This window comes from Schistocerca americana, chromosome 2 (assembly GCF_021461395.2).
Source record: "Schistocerca americana isolate TAMUIC-IGC-003095 chromosome 2, iqSchAmer2.1, whole genome shotgun sequence".
Lineage (NCBI taxonomy): Eukaryota > Metazoa > Arthropoda > Insecta > Orthoptera > Acrididae > Schistocerca > Schistocerca americana.
The window spans coordinates 698,939,425-698,954,746 of record NC_060120.1 but is presented as its reverse complement, the minus strand read 5'-3'; the positions used below and the strand labels follow the sequence as shown (position 1 = coordinate 698,954,746).

General features: G+C 43.3%; 1 protein-coding gene across 3 annotated transcripts in view; it reads right to left on the bottom strand.

Moving 5' to 3' along the window:
* LOC124593678 (obscurin) overlaps positions 1–15,322 on the bottom strand; it is a 688,571-nt gene that overhangs the window by 493,392 nt on the left and 179,857 nt on the right. Inside the window, exon 1 of one of the 3 annotated variants that reach the window (XM_047131973.1) lies at positions 13,949–14,103. The exons of the other annotated variants lie outside the window; for them this stretch is intronic. The gene's annotated coding sequence lies outside the window, so the exon portion shown is untranslated. Of the gene's footprint in view, positions 1–13,948; positions 14,104–15,322 lie in introns of those variants that run through there. 3 annotated transcript variants of the gene reach the window in all.

The following is a 15,322-nucleotide window of genomic DNA, read 5'->3' as shown; positions in this document are numbered from 1 at the left end:
TGCTGAACGCACGCACAAGATAAAGCATCTCTATAGCTGTTGTAATGTGTCTTTAATGGAGCCTTAAATCCCACTCTTTCTTTTCATGTTTTATTATTTTAAAATAGAGTTTAGAGGAAGGTCACTTATTCCCTTCCTTTCGCAACGGCCGATGTTCCATTCAAATTAGTGTGAACATTATGCAATGCGACAGCACCAAAGACTGACTTAGGTGCTTTGAGGAGTTACCAACTCAGGGATTGTGTATAGTGGTTTCTGAAGGGAAATAAACAGCGTTGTTAATGTTAAACATGGATGTCTTGTGTTAAAAAACAAGGTTTGCTAGCGTGCTCCCGTTTCTTCAATATGATCCGTATTCGCTGTTCGTGGCTTCCATTCCTACAGTGTTGCCACATCTCGTACTTTACCAAAAGTTTTCTCATAAACAGTGGATCGTTCGGCATTTTGATTAATAGTATTTTTGTTTTAAAATAGAGTGCTCCATAGCTTAAGTTCTTCAACTTAGCCTGAACTTCGAGTCATCCTAAATAAACCTTTATTGTAACACAATGCCAGTCCTGAAGTCATTCATGCTAGACTGTTGTTAGAAAACTGCGACTGTTTATAACAATAAAAGATAATTTAAAACAATTATCTGTGTCAGTCATTTTTTTATATATTCCCAAGAACGCGTTTCGGGACTTAGACCCTCTTCAGGTGTATAAGTGAATTACATTACATTTTTGTTTGCTGGATATGGCCAGTTGTCTGTTTTGAGTTTCATTTCGAATATGCTCCGGCAGAAAGAACTTTAAGGTTCGTTATAAATATATTGCATTTTATGTTATTGGTTCATGTTTGAGTGACATTTAATGATGAAAATGTGTATTTATAACGAACCTCGCGGTTCTTTCTGCTGGAACATATTCTAAATCAAACTCAAAACAGATAACTTACTACAGCAAAAAAAAAAAAAAAAAAAAAAAAAAAAAAAAAAGTAATCCACCGATCCACCCGAAGATGAGGACATAAGTCCACGATACGCATCATTAAATGTATACAGAGAGTATAAAAAATGAATGGTGCAGACAGTTGTTTTAAGTTATCTTATTATGATCGCTGTGTAGTTGTTTCTTCATTTTGAAGAACGATTCGTTGCAGCTCTACGCAACACCGTGCTCCACAAAATATTTCATAAATACTTCCAACAGTCAATATTATGTTGGATGTTAATGAACTTCTCTTTTTCAGAAACACTTCAACAAATACTGCTGGGCTGTATTTTATAGCGTCTTCTCTTTGGCCGTCGTCAGTTATTTTGCTGCCCAGACTCGTCTAGTGTTTCATAATGTCAATCTAATTCCCTCAGTACCAAAGAATTTAATTAGTATACACTTAATTTACCTTGTTTCAGTTTTGCCGATTTTTCATCTTATAACCTATTTTTAAACATTTTTCATTCCGTTAAACTTATCTTCCCAGAAATTTGCCATCGTCTGACTTAATGACAATGTCATCGGCAAATACAGTTACTATTTCTTCTATCTTAACTTTAATTCCCTCTCCATACTTCTCTGTAGCTTCCTTTACCGCTTGCTCGGCACACAGAATTAATAACCTGGGGAACAGACTCCAATCCTTTCTCACTGGCTTCTCATCTATTGGCGCACTTTCATGGCCTTAGCCTCATACAAGTGCAGTCTTGGTTATGTACAAGCTGTAGATGGGCTTTCACTCCTGTATTTTCTCCAAATAACTTCAAAATTTGGAGGTAGCCGGAGGAGGAGTGGTGGCCTTAAGTCTTCAATAAACTGACTGAGCCCATGTCCCCAGTTTAACTGCAATCCTTTCAGCAGCACCACAGAACAAGTGAAGACATGTGACGCTGTTGATGGAACTCATCCGTCGGATGGGGACGTTAAGCTTAGTGGCCTTTTTGTGCTATTAGAGAAGAACGCTGGTACCCTCTTCGTACACTCTCATCGTCATAATGAACAACGCAAACAAGTCCCAAAAAATCTACCGCACTCATTACGTCATCTTTGCTCAATACAAAGCCACAGTTATGACAACGCTCTTGCACCGTGGTTGTGAGGAACAGAACATATCCAAATAGATGACTGAATCTCTCCTACAGGTTTTCCTGTCAACATTGACAAACCACTTCATCTTTATAGGTCGTGGTACTGAGTTAAAAACTCTTTCGCTCCAGGGCATGCCTACCACACATCAATTCGAGTACGTTTTTCATTGGTAGTGAAATCTACAAGACGACAACGGGTGTAGTGAGAAGTACTCATATCGTGCGTTTGTGCTGCCGGTGACAATTCACACCAACGTTAACCATGTTGCAGTGAAGGCTTCCATAGTGTATACGGCGTCTACAGGACGATGTCCTGTGGAAATCTGCTGCAAAAAGAACGCCATGAACAAGCGGTTGGACAACGGCCTCTATAGCGTCTGCTCTCGAGGGTGTCAGAGAAAATTTTGGTCCTACATAAAATCGCAAAACAGGTCGAAAGAAGACTTCTATACAATCGTTCGTTGACCAGTCTGGTGCGACAATACAAAAGCAAAAAGAAAGATGAAGTTTTAAACTTCAGATTTAAGAAACCATTCACCCAGGAGGATCGTACGAACATACCAGCATTTACCCGTCGTGCAGATCCCGTACGGAGGGCATAGTAAAAGGCATCCCTGATGTAGAGAAGGTTCAAAACAAATAAATTGCCAGGTCCGGATGGAACCCCAATTCACTTTCACAAAGAGTATTGTACATCTACATCTAAATCTATATCAATACTCTTTGAATCACTGTGAAATGCATGGCACAGTACGTCCCATTGTACCACTTATTAAGACTGTTCCCCGCCCCATTCACGCATGGAGTTCCGGAAGAATGATTGTTTGAATGTCATTGTGTGTGCTGTAAATAACCTAATCTTGTCCTCATGATCCCTTTCGGAGCGATATGCAGGAGATTGCAGCATATTCCTTGAGAGTCTCCATTTAAAGCCAGTTCTTAAAACTTTATAAGTAGACTTTCTCGGGATAGTTTCCGTCTATCTTCAAGTGCCTGACAGTTTAGTTTCTTCATCTCTTTGTACTCTCCTTCGAGGCAAACAAGTCTGAGACCATTCGTGCTGCCTTTCTCTGTATACATTTAATATCCCCTGTCAGTCTTTCTTTTTACGGGTCCACGGATCCCTCACGCTTGAGCAATACTCTGGAATGAATCGCGCGAGTGATTGGTGGGGGGTATCCTTTATATAGTGATTGCAATAATACCTGTAGTATCCTACCAATAAACCGAAGTCTGCTACCTGCTTTACCTACGTCTGAATCTATGTGCTCGTTCCATTTCATGTCCCTACGAAGTGTTAAAACGTGGTATTTGTATGACTTTAATGATTCCAACTGTGACTCATTGGTATTATATCCATAGGATACCATGTTCTCTCGTTTTGTGAATTGCGCAGTTTTACATTCCTGAGCATTTCAAGCAAGCTGCCATTCTTTGCACCACTCTGAAAAATCTTATCAAGGTTTGACTCAATATTAGTGTAGCTGTGTTCAGACTGTACTTCATTGTTGCATAATACTATCCCTTACTTGGCCTGCGTTTATCGCGAATCTCTTTCCCAGTGCAAGGTCCCAATCGATTGAAAAAAAAAAAAAAAAAAAAAAAAAAAAAAAAAAAAAAAAAAAGAAACGCAGGTGACTTCTGTATACAAGAGGGTTACAAGGATGGACACGCAAAATTACAGGCCAATATCATTAACACCGTTTTGTTGCAGAATTATTGAATATATTCTCACTTCGTATATAATCAATTTCCTTGACACGTGAAAGCTTTTGTCCGCGAATCAGTATGGTTTTAGAAAGCATCGCTCGCGCGAAACTCAGCTTGCCCTTTTCTCACATGATATCCTGCGAACCATCGATGAAGGACTACAGGAAGATTCCATATTCCTAGATTTCCGGAAAGCGTTTGACACAGTGTCCCACTGAAGACTGTTGACAAAGATACGAGGATACGGAATAGATTTCCAGATATGCGAGTGGCTCGGAGATCCAGTATGTTGTTCTCGAAGGCGAGTGATCAAAGACAAAGGTATCGTCAGGAGCGCCCTGGGGAAGTGTAATAGGGCCACTGTTATTTTCAACATACATAAATGACCTGGCAGATACGGTGGGCAGTAATCTGCGGTTCTTTGCTGATGATGCTGTGGTGTACAGTAAGGTGTCGAAGATGGATGAGTGTAGCAAGATACAAGAAGACAGGCAAAATTTCTACTTGTGATGAGCATCTAGCCCTAACATGTAGAAATATGTAATTTAATGTGGATGAGTAGGATAAACAAACCCATAATGTTCGTATACAGCATTCATGGTGTCCTGCTTGACACAGACACGCCATTTAAATTTCTGGGCGTAACGCTGCAAAGCGATGTGAATTGGAATGAGCATGTCCGATTGGTAGTGGGATAGGCGAGTGGTCGACTCGGTTTATCGGGAGAATTTTAGAAAAGTTTGGTTTTTTTGTGAAGGAGACCGCGTATAATACACAAGTGCCACCCATTCTTGAGTACTGCTCGAGTGTTTGGAATCCCCAATATGTCGGATTGAAGAACATCATCGAAGCAATTCAGAGGCGGTCTACTAGATTTCTTACCGGTATTACGGATATGCTTTGTGAATTCATATGGGAATTCCTAGAAGGAACACGACGTCCTTTTTGCGAAACGCTATTGAGAAAACTGGCGTTTTAAGTTGCCTTCAGAACGCTCTATAGCAGCCAAAGTACATTTCGCGTAAAGATCACGAAGATAAGAGAAATTAGAGCTTGTACGGAGGGGTATAAACAGTAATTTTTCTGTCGCTCTATTTGAAAGTGGAACAGGAAAAGAAATGACTACAATGTACCCGCCGCCTGACACCGTACGGTGCCTTGCGGAGTATGTATGTAGACGTAGGTGTGGTGTTCAATTACAGAGGGTCACTAGCTGAAGATGGATGGTGCAGCTGAACGAATTATTACTTGAATTGATTACGCAAAACATATTAGATTGGTCCTTAAGTTCGTAGCGTCTTCGTTTTGCATTTTGGTACTCCGGTTGCTATGGGTTTATTTATCAACTGTATTTTTTAATTGAAGTTCACTGTTGGTCTCTGGAGATACTGGACGGAGCTGCGGACCCTAGAAAATGGAATGTGAACAGGAGATATCGGAACATTTCCGACAAACGGAGGCCACCAGAAAAAATTGCGCCGTATATGAGGATAATGCCACTGGACGAAGCACGACAAGAAAATTGTTGTCTCGTTATAATTAGGATATTTTTGACATTAGTGGCTCTCCACGTTCAAAAAGACCTTCGGGGTTTCATGAAGATCGTTTAAATGCATTAATCCACAATGATTCAAGTCAGTGTACTCGATGACTGGCAAATGTGATGAACTGTGATCATTCTACATTCGTGCGACATTTGCATGCAATGGGGAAGGTTAAAAAAATCGGTGGAAGTGTACCACATGCTCTAAGCCAAAATCACAAAAATTAGTAGGTGGAAATATGTGCATCTCTGCTTGTTCGCAATCAAGTGGCTGGTGAACAGCCGCGCGGGATTAGCCGAGCGGTCTGGGGCGCAGCAATCATGGACTGTGCGACTGGTCCCGGCGGAGATTCGAGGCCTTCCTCGGGCATGGGTGTGTGTGTTTGTCCTTAGGTATAATGTAGGTTAAGCAGTGCGTAAGCTTAGGGACTGATGCCCTTAGTAGTTAAGTCCCATAAGATTTCACACACGTTTGAACGTTTTTTGCTGGTGAACAACACCGACCATTCCTATCCTGTATCGTTACTGGCGACGATAAATGGTGTCTTTATGTTAACATAAGGGTGGATAAGCCTAAACAAAGCAGCAACTCCCCATACAAAGACCTACGCGCATCCACGAAAGATAATGTTGTGCTTCTAGTGGAACAACGACGGTTTGGTGTACTACGAATTGTTTCCCCGAGGTGTAACCATCTCTAATGGTATTTATTGTCAACAACTGAGACGCCTTGCAGACGCAGTTCACGAACAGCAACCAGGAAGACTGCGTTAAGTGCTGCTTCTCCACGATAACGCCAGCCCGCATTCTGCTAGACTGACACAATACGCTACGCAGGAGCTGGGTTGGGAAGTCATTCCGCACCCACCTTATTCAACTGATCTTGTGCCCTCAGATTGTCATCTTTTCTGCTATCTAGTGAAACCTTCAAAGAACTCCCTTTCCGGATGAAAATGCGCTCCGAACATGGGTCGACGAATTCTTCGCCTCAAGACCACGTGACTTCTACAGTCGTGGAATGGGAAAGTCACCCCAGCATTGGTAGACACAGAAGCAGAATAAATTATTTATGACTATAGTTTCTGTTATGTGTATCTGTTGTGTTTATTAAACTTACAGAAAAACTTTACGAAGTTATGCACTAACACAATGATTTAACATCATCGGATGTTAACGGAAGACACACACACCCCTCTAACTAGATCTCAGTTTGCAACGATCTAGATCGTCAATAATAGGCAATAGTGATTTACGTTACTTCACCTGCGATATATACAAGGAATGTTAGATCACAACACCCATAACGTTATAATCCTATATGCGAACGACTGGAGCTGCAAGAAACAGTGTGAGCAACACTGAAGTGAAAAATGAAGTACAAAGTACATTCGACACAGTCACGATACACTTTCAAACTTAGCCTAAGTGTAAACTCGTGCTACTTAGGCCAATGTATGGTGTGTCAGAGCACACTCTGTTAACTGTGTGATATTCCGTCTTTCCTACTGCATTCACAAACAATGTACTATGCGTGGGACGAGCTGCTGTCGGTGCAGCTTCGTACACTACAATTGCCGATTCATCTTGAGGCACCTGCTTTTGGAACTTCTAGACTGAAGACTTCTGTGATGCTCTTATCCTTCCTAAAGTTTTTTCAGCATTTCTTTCGCACAAGGCAGTGAAGATCGGAGTAGTTCTTATTTGAATATCTTCTATCCCCTCCTGAACTAGCGAAATGCTCCAGTCTGACGGACACAACTAAGAACTGGGTGGATGAGAGTTTTGTGAGCGACATCCATCATGAATAAATACACTTTCTTAGGAAAATTTGAATGAATCTCAATCTACTGACAGCCTTCCTCACAAAATAAAATGGTTGTTCGACTTCAAAGGATTATAGAAATGTTTCCATAGATACTTAATAGCTATGACGCCTGCAGATGATGGAATCAAGCAAAACCGCATCTGTTCGTGTTTTCCGCGCATTCCATTACTTTTCTTACACTGAGGGTGTTGTGTGCCGGGCCTAAAGCCCGGTCCACACGCAACGTTGTGTCTGCGCAGACATCGGCGCAGATATCTGTACATGCAAAAGATCGCTGCAAATGTGTTGTGTTCAAACGACACAAACCCCAATCTACTAATCGCCCGCCATCTGTCGGTGTAGAAAAGAAATATCAGTGGCAAGCGACTACGCTCCCCGTAAACCTCAAAAATTTAATTCAGTTATTTTGAAATATAGAAATGGAGGAAGTTCTGTTGTGGTCTGTGTTCGCAACTTGTGTTGCAAAAAATATTCAGACCAACCAACAGAGAAAGCGGTCAAAATGGTGTAGACAGTGGCTGCTAAAGCGAAAGCAGTTTTCTCACGTAAATTTACTGCGAGATTTGCAGGGCGAACCTTAAGAAAGCCAAGCAGGTCAAAATACCATAACGTTGGCTGGTATACTTGATCTACTCCTACACCAGATCTTCTAGATTTCTGAACTTTGGATAACTCTTTTCGGTAAACAGCTCGCAACGAATTTATTTATTTTATTACTGTTTCTCTGTTTGCCGAGGCGTCAACTGCCCGCAATTTTTCAATTAGAGCATTGTATGGTGCTGTCTTTTTGTCTCGGTCACTATATTCTTTACTTTTAATCTTCCAGAAACATGGGTGGTTTCTATATATTTCAATGAATTCACTAACAAGCTCTCGAGAACACTGACGAGTGTCAGCCATTTTAATGCCCTGTGCGCACAAATACAAACACTAGACTGAGCAAACAGCTGTTTCGCGCCAGATTTGCGGCGATCTCCTGTCCACACATTCTAGCTTGTCTGCGCAGATGTGATTTGAACCCACAGATTTGAGAGGTTTCGCTCAAACCTCCAACTCCAACTTCCAGGTTTGCACACATCTCAGGTTGGTGCAAATCTTCTGTCCACACCCAACGATCTGTCTGCGCAGATGTGATGTGTGCAGACATTTGCGCGGACACATCGTTGCGTGTGGACGGGCCTTAACGGCACACAATAAATACCAGGAGAGACCACCAACTCACAGGCACAGTCACTCTCCTGGAAACTGTGTTCCGAGCAGGAGCCTTCAGATGGCCCTCTCAAATTGAGGCCCCTTCCTGCTTCCGCACCACGTCCACCTGCATATCTAAAGCCGGCCTTTGTGGCCGAGCGGTTCTAGGCGCTTCAGTCTGGAGCCGCGCGACCGCTACGGTCGCAGGTTCGAATCCTGCCTCGGGCATGGATGTGTGTGATGTCCTTAGGTTAGTTAGGTTTAAGTAGTTCTAAGTTCTAGGGGACTGATGACCTCAGACGTTGAGTCCCATACTGCTCAGAGCCATTTTTTGCGTATCTAACTTGTCCGCCGATAGTGTTGCCAGCCACTAAATGGAGCGCTGTCAACCGGAGATGAAAATTCATCAGCTGACAGGCATAAAACACGACGCGCTGCAGAGTTACGTAACTGCTCTAAGAGATCCACTGAGAAGACAATTTTCCAACATAGTAGTTACTATTTACTGAATAATAGGACGATCACGAGTGTCTGCATAAGTACTTGTATGGTCATTGATAGTGACGATATCATGGATTGCCAAGAGACAGCAAGGTTATTTGGATTTCACTGTATCAGGTGTAGGACCTCAAGTGCCACACATAAAATTGTGCCAAAGTTAGTTACTATATTGTACCATAACTCTTAATCAATATTATTGGTTATTTCCAATTGTGTTGCCAAATTAGTGTTCCAGTGCCGCCCTGTCAAGCAAGTGTTTAATTAGTAAGCGTGCATTCTGCCGCCTAATTTATCAGATCATAGCAGGAATTCAGTTTCCTGCTGCTGGGGATGTTTGGGCTGACCTAATAGTAACATCCAGTTACAACATTCTCGACAGAGGCTCAGACGCCAGCCTCTGTAACAACCGTTAATCACCAGAAAGTCATCCTTCATTTCACAGCAACTGTCTACTAACTCCAAGTCCAAGTCTTTGTCACACTATGGCCTATAAGCTTTGCGTTAGGTAAGTGACTGGAATGTAGTTCTCTAGTAAGTATGTGGAATGCAGTTGGCTGTTTAAATGGGTAGCATTTCTTGGGGGGGGGGGGGGGCGAAGTTTTGGCCCAGGTACTTGCAAGCATGATGCAAGCATTTTGTGACCTGCTTTGGCTGAGGGAGCTTGCGTACGTCGGAAGAGCAACGAGTTGGAAGGACTTAATCGAAGCACTTTTTTAACAAGATTCAGTGCTAGCGGAAGGTTCAAAAATGGTTCAAATGGTTCTAAGCACTATGGGACTTAACATCTGAGGTCATCAGTCCCCTAGACTTAGAACTACTTAAACCTAACTAACCTATGGACATCACACACATCCATGCCGGAGGCAGGATTCGAACCTGCGACCGTAGCAGCAGCGCCGTTGCGGACTGAAGCGCCTAGAACCACTCGGTCACAGCGGCCGGCAGCGGAAGGTTCGTTTTAAATTGTTACATGTAGACTGCGGTGTTGGTAAGAGGCGTAGTCATAACGTTTTTATTGTTACCTCGACAGAAGAAAGTTAAATAATTAATTTTTTGTTTACTTTTAGGTAGATCTCTGCAGTCCTGATACACATTGAAAACTCCACAATACAATATCGTGGCATGCCGCTAGGGCAGATAAACAAAATGTCACAACTTATTTATAAAACATCATGCCCTACATATCGTGCTGTTTCCCGTACCATCGGAAATGTTCAAGGTGTTTCATGCCAATCCAAAAGGCTAAAAATGAAGTCTGGATCGTCCTGAAACCACTGCAGCATTTCCACTGCTGCTGGAAACGAATTACAGCAATACAACTCGTTTAATCAACTGTCTGCGCCAGTTCGTTTTGGCTTATCTAGCGGTGTGCTACAGTAAAACTGCGCGATGATTTCAATGCATACCAGGAGTACAGACATACAATGAAACGCGGAAGTAACTGGTATAGGCATGCGTATTCAAATACATAGATATGCAAACAGGCAGAACACGGCGCTGCGGTCGGCAACGCCTATATAAGACAACAAGTGTCAGTCCCAGTTGTTAGATCTGTTACTACTGTTACAATGGCAGGTTATCAAGATTTAAGTGAGTCTGAACGTGGTGTTATAGTCGGCGTACGAGCGATCCAAAAAATCCAATAAAACATCAAATCTCGGACATCGCTGCGGCCGGAAAAAGATGCTGCAAGAACGGAACCAACAATGATTGAAGATAATTGTTCAGCGTGACAGAAGTGCAACGCTTCCGCAAACTGCTGCAGATTTCAATGCTGCGCCATCAAAAAGTGTCAGCGTGCAAACTATTCAACGAAACATCGACATGGGCTTTCGGTTCTGAAGGCCCACTCGTCTACCCTTGAGACTGCACGACACAATGCTTTACGCCTTGCCTGGGACTGTCAACAACGTCATTGGACTGTTGATCACTGGAACCATGTTACCTGGTCTGAGAGTCTTATTTCAAATTGTACCGAGCGGATGGAAGTGTACGGGTATGGAGACAACCTCATGAATCCATGGACCTGCATGTCTGCAGGGGACTGTTCAAACTGGTGGAGGAACTGTACTGGTGTGTGGCGTGTGCAGTTGGCGTGATATAGGACCCTTGATACGTGTAGATACGGCTCTGATAGGTGACATGTTCTTAAACATTCTGTCTGATCACCAGCATCCATTCATGTTCATTGTGCATTCCGACGGACTTGGGCAATTCCAGCAGGACAGTGCGACACCCCACATGTGCAGAATTGCTACAAAGTGGCTCCAGGAACACTCTTCCGAATTTAAACACTTCCGCTGAACATTATTAAGCATACCTGGGATGCCTTGCAATGTGCTGTTCAGAAGAGATCCCCAACCCCTCGTATTCCTACGGATTTATGGACAGTCCTGCAGGATTCATGGTGTCAGTTCCTTCCAGCACTACTTCGGACATTAGTCGAGTCTATTCCACGTCGTGCTGCGGCACTTCTGCTTGCTCGCGTGCTACACGATATTAAGCAGCTTTACCACTTTCTTTGACTCTTCAGTGTATATCTACTTACAGAAATCAATTAATTACGTAACTTTCTTTAGTTGAGGTAATAACAAAAATTTTATGACTAACCCCCCGTGCTGTATAATGTCTGCACGAGTTTGAGCACTTTGTTCTATGTTCTAATCGATAGATTAACATTGTCTAAGCTCACAAAATTGTGTTCGGCTACGTTAATTGGTAGCTGAGTCCGCCTGACACAGTTTCATCTGCGTTATATTGTAGACGAAGCAGATGGTCGTGAGGTTTTTGGACTCGTTGCGAGCAACCGTGTTAAATTCTAGGCGGCTGGTCCGTCAAGCCCTTCAAAGCTATCTACGAAGTCATTTACATATAAAGTGCCCAAAAAATCTTTCGCACCACTCTCATGGCTTACATGCTTCATATTTTAATTATTTACCTTTCATCGGAAACCTCTTCCTCAGTATTCTATTGACCGTAGGAAATCACTATGTACAGTCACTTTCGTAAAGGAAGTAATAGTAAACCTACATTCTCAATGCAGTTCAGTTCAGTCATCAATATGACTCGAAGGGTCTTTTTAAGATCAAATTTTATGAGCATATTCACTTTACGGCAAAAAGAGTTGTCGGCACGGAATGTTACCCAGAGCATTGACGTACACCACAGCGTCATCAGTCTAACACCGTCTCCAGAATATCAATTTGACTTCTAAGCGACCATTGGGGAACGACACTGCAACCTGCTCAATACTGGGGTGCGCAAAGTAGATGTGATTAATGTCGTCGGATTCTCTGTCTAAAGCCTAAAGACCGCGGAAGAGTGTAGATGCGGCCTGGTAGCAATACTCATCTGAAGCATATATTCAACAGAGAGATGGATCAGTCATATTTTCGGCCTGTAAATCGGAGGCAACTCACCGCCATTGAGGTGATTTGAAAAATGTTTAGCATCGGGATAGCCTATTGTCCGGCACTACAATCAACATTTCGGCGATGGGTGCATTCTTTAAAACTACAAAGCACGAGAACACAACACCCACCTAGTAAACAGCTTCCTGTAAGGTTCAGGGATCAACAGAATGCAATGGCGTGTGGCACATGCTGACAAAAATCCGATCGAGCGTGCTTGGAGCCATTTGAAACTTGCAGATTGTCGTAGCAGGAGTCGTCCCCACACACTGGATGTTCTCATGAGGGTCGTTACCGAACAGAGGTACAAACTTTAGCAGCAATGTCTCGACCACTTTGTGGGTAGCGTGGCAAGGAGGGTCGAAAGGATCAACGCATGTTATAGTGCAGGGGATAAAGCAATGCAGCACTGAATGTTACTTAGCACTAGATTTGTATTTTACAGGTGCATAAAGGCGTGTACTTCGAAGAGATTGCTTGTGTTTTGGTTATTGTCTGTTTTTATCTCACAGTACAGTCTTTTAATTCTGAGATTGATGTGGCTTATTATTTCATTGCTTGCAGGTCGTGCAACATTTTTCGAGCACTTTATACATAATATGTACCAAATGAGGTAGATCCGACGCTACACTAGCTTATGGAAACGTGTCACCTCGTTTTATACAATCTCTTTAACGTAATCTCATACGCGAACTGACATTCCATAAAACATGTGTTTTGTTGACAAAGTGGCAGTGAAGTGAAGACCTCCATCGAAACTTTCTGGAAGCCTACAAGCACAGCATCAACGAGGACACTGTCCTCCACACAAAATATGCACGCTGACAGACTACGTTTTTAGGTGAAAACTGTAGATGAAGCCAGATTTAGATTATTCTCTTTCCACTCCTTTCATCGTTTACTCAGTGAGTAGCTTCCATACCTGAAACACGATTCTGGATGGTCAACTGAAAACCGATCTACTGCTATAACACTATCAACGATTGTCATAACCTCATCATTTGCATGAAAACGGTGCTCGACTTGAAATTCTTCAGATATGTAAATAGGTGAAATCAGCAGCTGCCAAATTCAGTGCATCGGATGGATGTTTTAACGATTAGTGCTTCAAATTCTGTGACGTTACTTGAACTTTTCTCGTGATGTTAAGAGTTTTTTTTTAATCCAGTTGGTTCAAAAGATTGTAGTAGTATTCAACAGTTTTCAAGTTAATCACAAAGAAAACTCCTTTTACTATCCTACAAAACACTGGCCATAATGTATTTGGCAAATGAAACCGGTTTCGCCCTTTTTAAGTGAAAGGAAACTGGCTTCTATCCACTGTTTTGATTGCTGTTTCCTTTTTGATGTGATTGCTGTTTCCTTTTTGATGGGAAGTAGTGGACCTACGTCTTGTGCCCAGTAACAAACCGGCGCATAAATTCACTTGGACTGTTAAGTAAAAAAAATCAGTTTCCTTTTTGCCTTCGCTTATCTGTTTGGCCGAAACAGACACCTGATGGCAACTTTAATAAGGTGGATGAATAAAATTAATGCGGAAATCAGGTTGACACTTTCCGCTATTGCGTACCAACGACACGAATTTCATTCGTTATCTGTACCAGGTTGGGGAATTTAGTCTTTCCCCTCATAAACGGAAACAGAAGGTGCAGCAGAGAACGTGACATGACGTAAAACTACTGAGACGAGCGTCGCACTTCACTTACAGGAGAGCTCACTTCACTGCACTGTCGGTCGCGCTCCAAAGAGCGCAGTCCCCGGGCTGGTCTGCTTGCTGGGAAGGCTGCGGTGTGCTTTCGGCTGGCAGTAGAACCGAAGACGCGCTACGGCCGGCACGAGAGGGATGCGGAAGACGGCACACGTAGCCGGGCAGTGCGCTGCGAGCGAGCGAGGCGAGACACTGGGAGTCGGCGGTTCGGACGGAGGCTGAGTGCTCTCCTGGCGACGGCGAGGTCTAAGCGCAACTGGCCGGCCCCTTCTCCAAAATTAGCCGCCACTGGCCCGGTCTCCGTTCCCCTCGGCGCAGGCGCACGCACCGAGGTCGGCCACAGGCGCCTATTACACCCCCAACAGGTGGCTGCCCAGTCGTCACAGCCGTACGCTACAGTGCGCAACACTGGCTGTATGTCTGGAGAAGTGAATCAGTGTGTGCGGTGCCACGAGGAATGAAACCTTCACATAACAGCCACGTCTCACTATTACGATATTTAGTATATTGTGGGCTATACGCTGCAGAGAGACGTGTTGAAAGTGACTCACGCGGCTGCTGATACGTATCCATTGGCGTCTGGTGACATCTGTAGTGCTTACCACTATTGTTGAAAGTTGCGTCAGGCATAGCTCAAGAAATTTCATCTGATCGTTACAATTCACAATATGTACAAATGACTTGACCAAGCAGCGTTTGTATCTTTCAGACTGTTCGTAGACGATGCCGTTACGTTAATGGAGGCAACGTCTTTAAAATATTGTTACGGTACGCAGAAATGCTTGCAGAGAATCGTTATTTGCTGTACAGATTGTTGGTTCACCCTCAACACAATTAACATAAATGCAATGCGCAGATTGTTTACACGATCGCTGGCCAGTCTCTGGACTCGGGTACTATTGCCAAGTATCTAGCAGTATCTATCCGGGATGATTTAAAACTCAACTATCACATATACCTAACTACCTAACTGGGAGGGGGGGGGGGGGGAGTGGGGACCAATTTGGACGAAGATGGCAGATATATTTGTTGGAACAACCCTGAGGATGCCTCGGGTATGGATGTGTGCGATGTCCTTAGGTTAGTTAGGTTTAAGTAGTTCTAAGTTCTAGGGGACTGATGACCACAGCAGTTAAGTTCAAATGGTTCAAATGGCTCTGAGCACTATGGGACTTAACTACTGTGGTCATCAGTCCCCTAGAACTTAGAACTACTTAAACCTAACTAACCTAAGGACATCACACACATCCATGCCCGAGGCAGGATTCGAACCTGCGACCGTAGCAGCCGCGCGGTTCCGGACTGCGCGCCTAGAACCGCTAGACCACCGCGGCCGGCACAGCAGTTAAGTCCCATAGTGGTCAGAGCCATT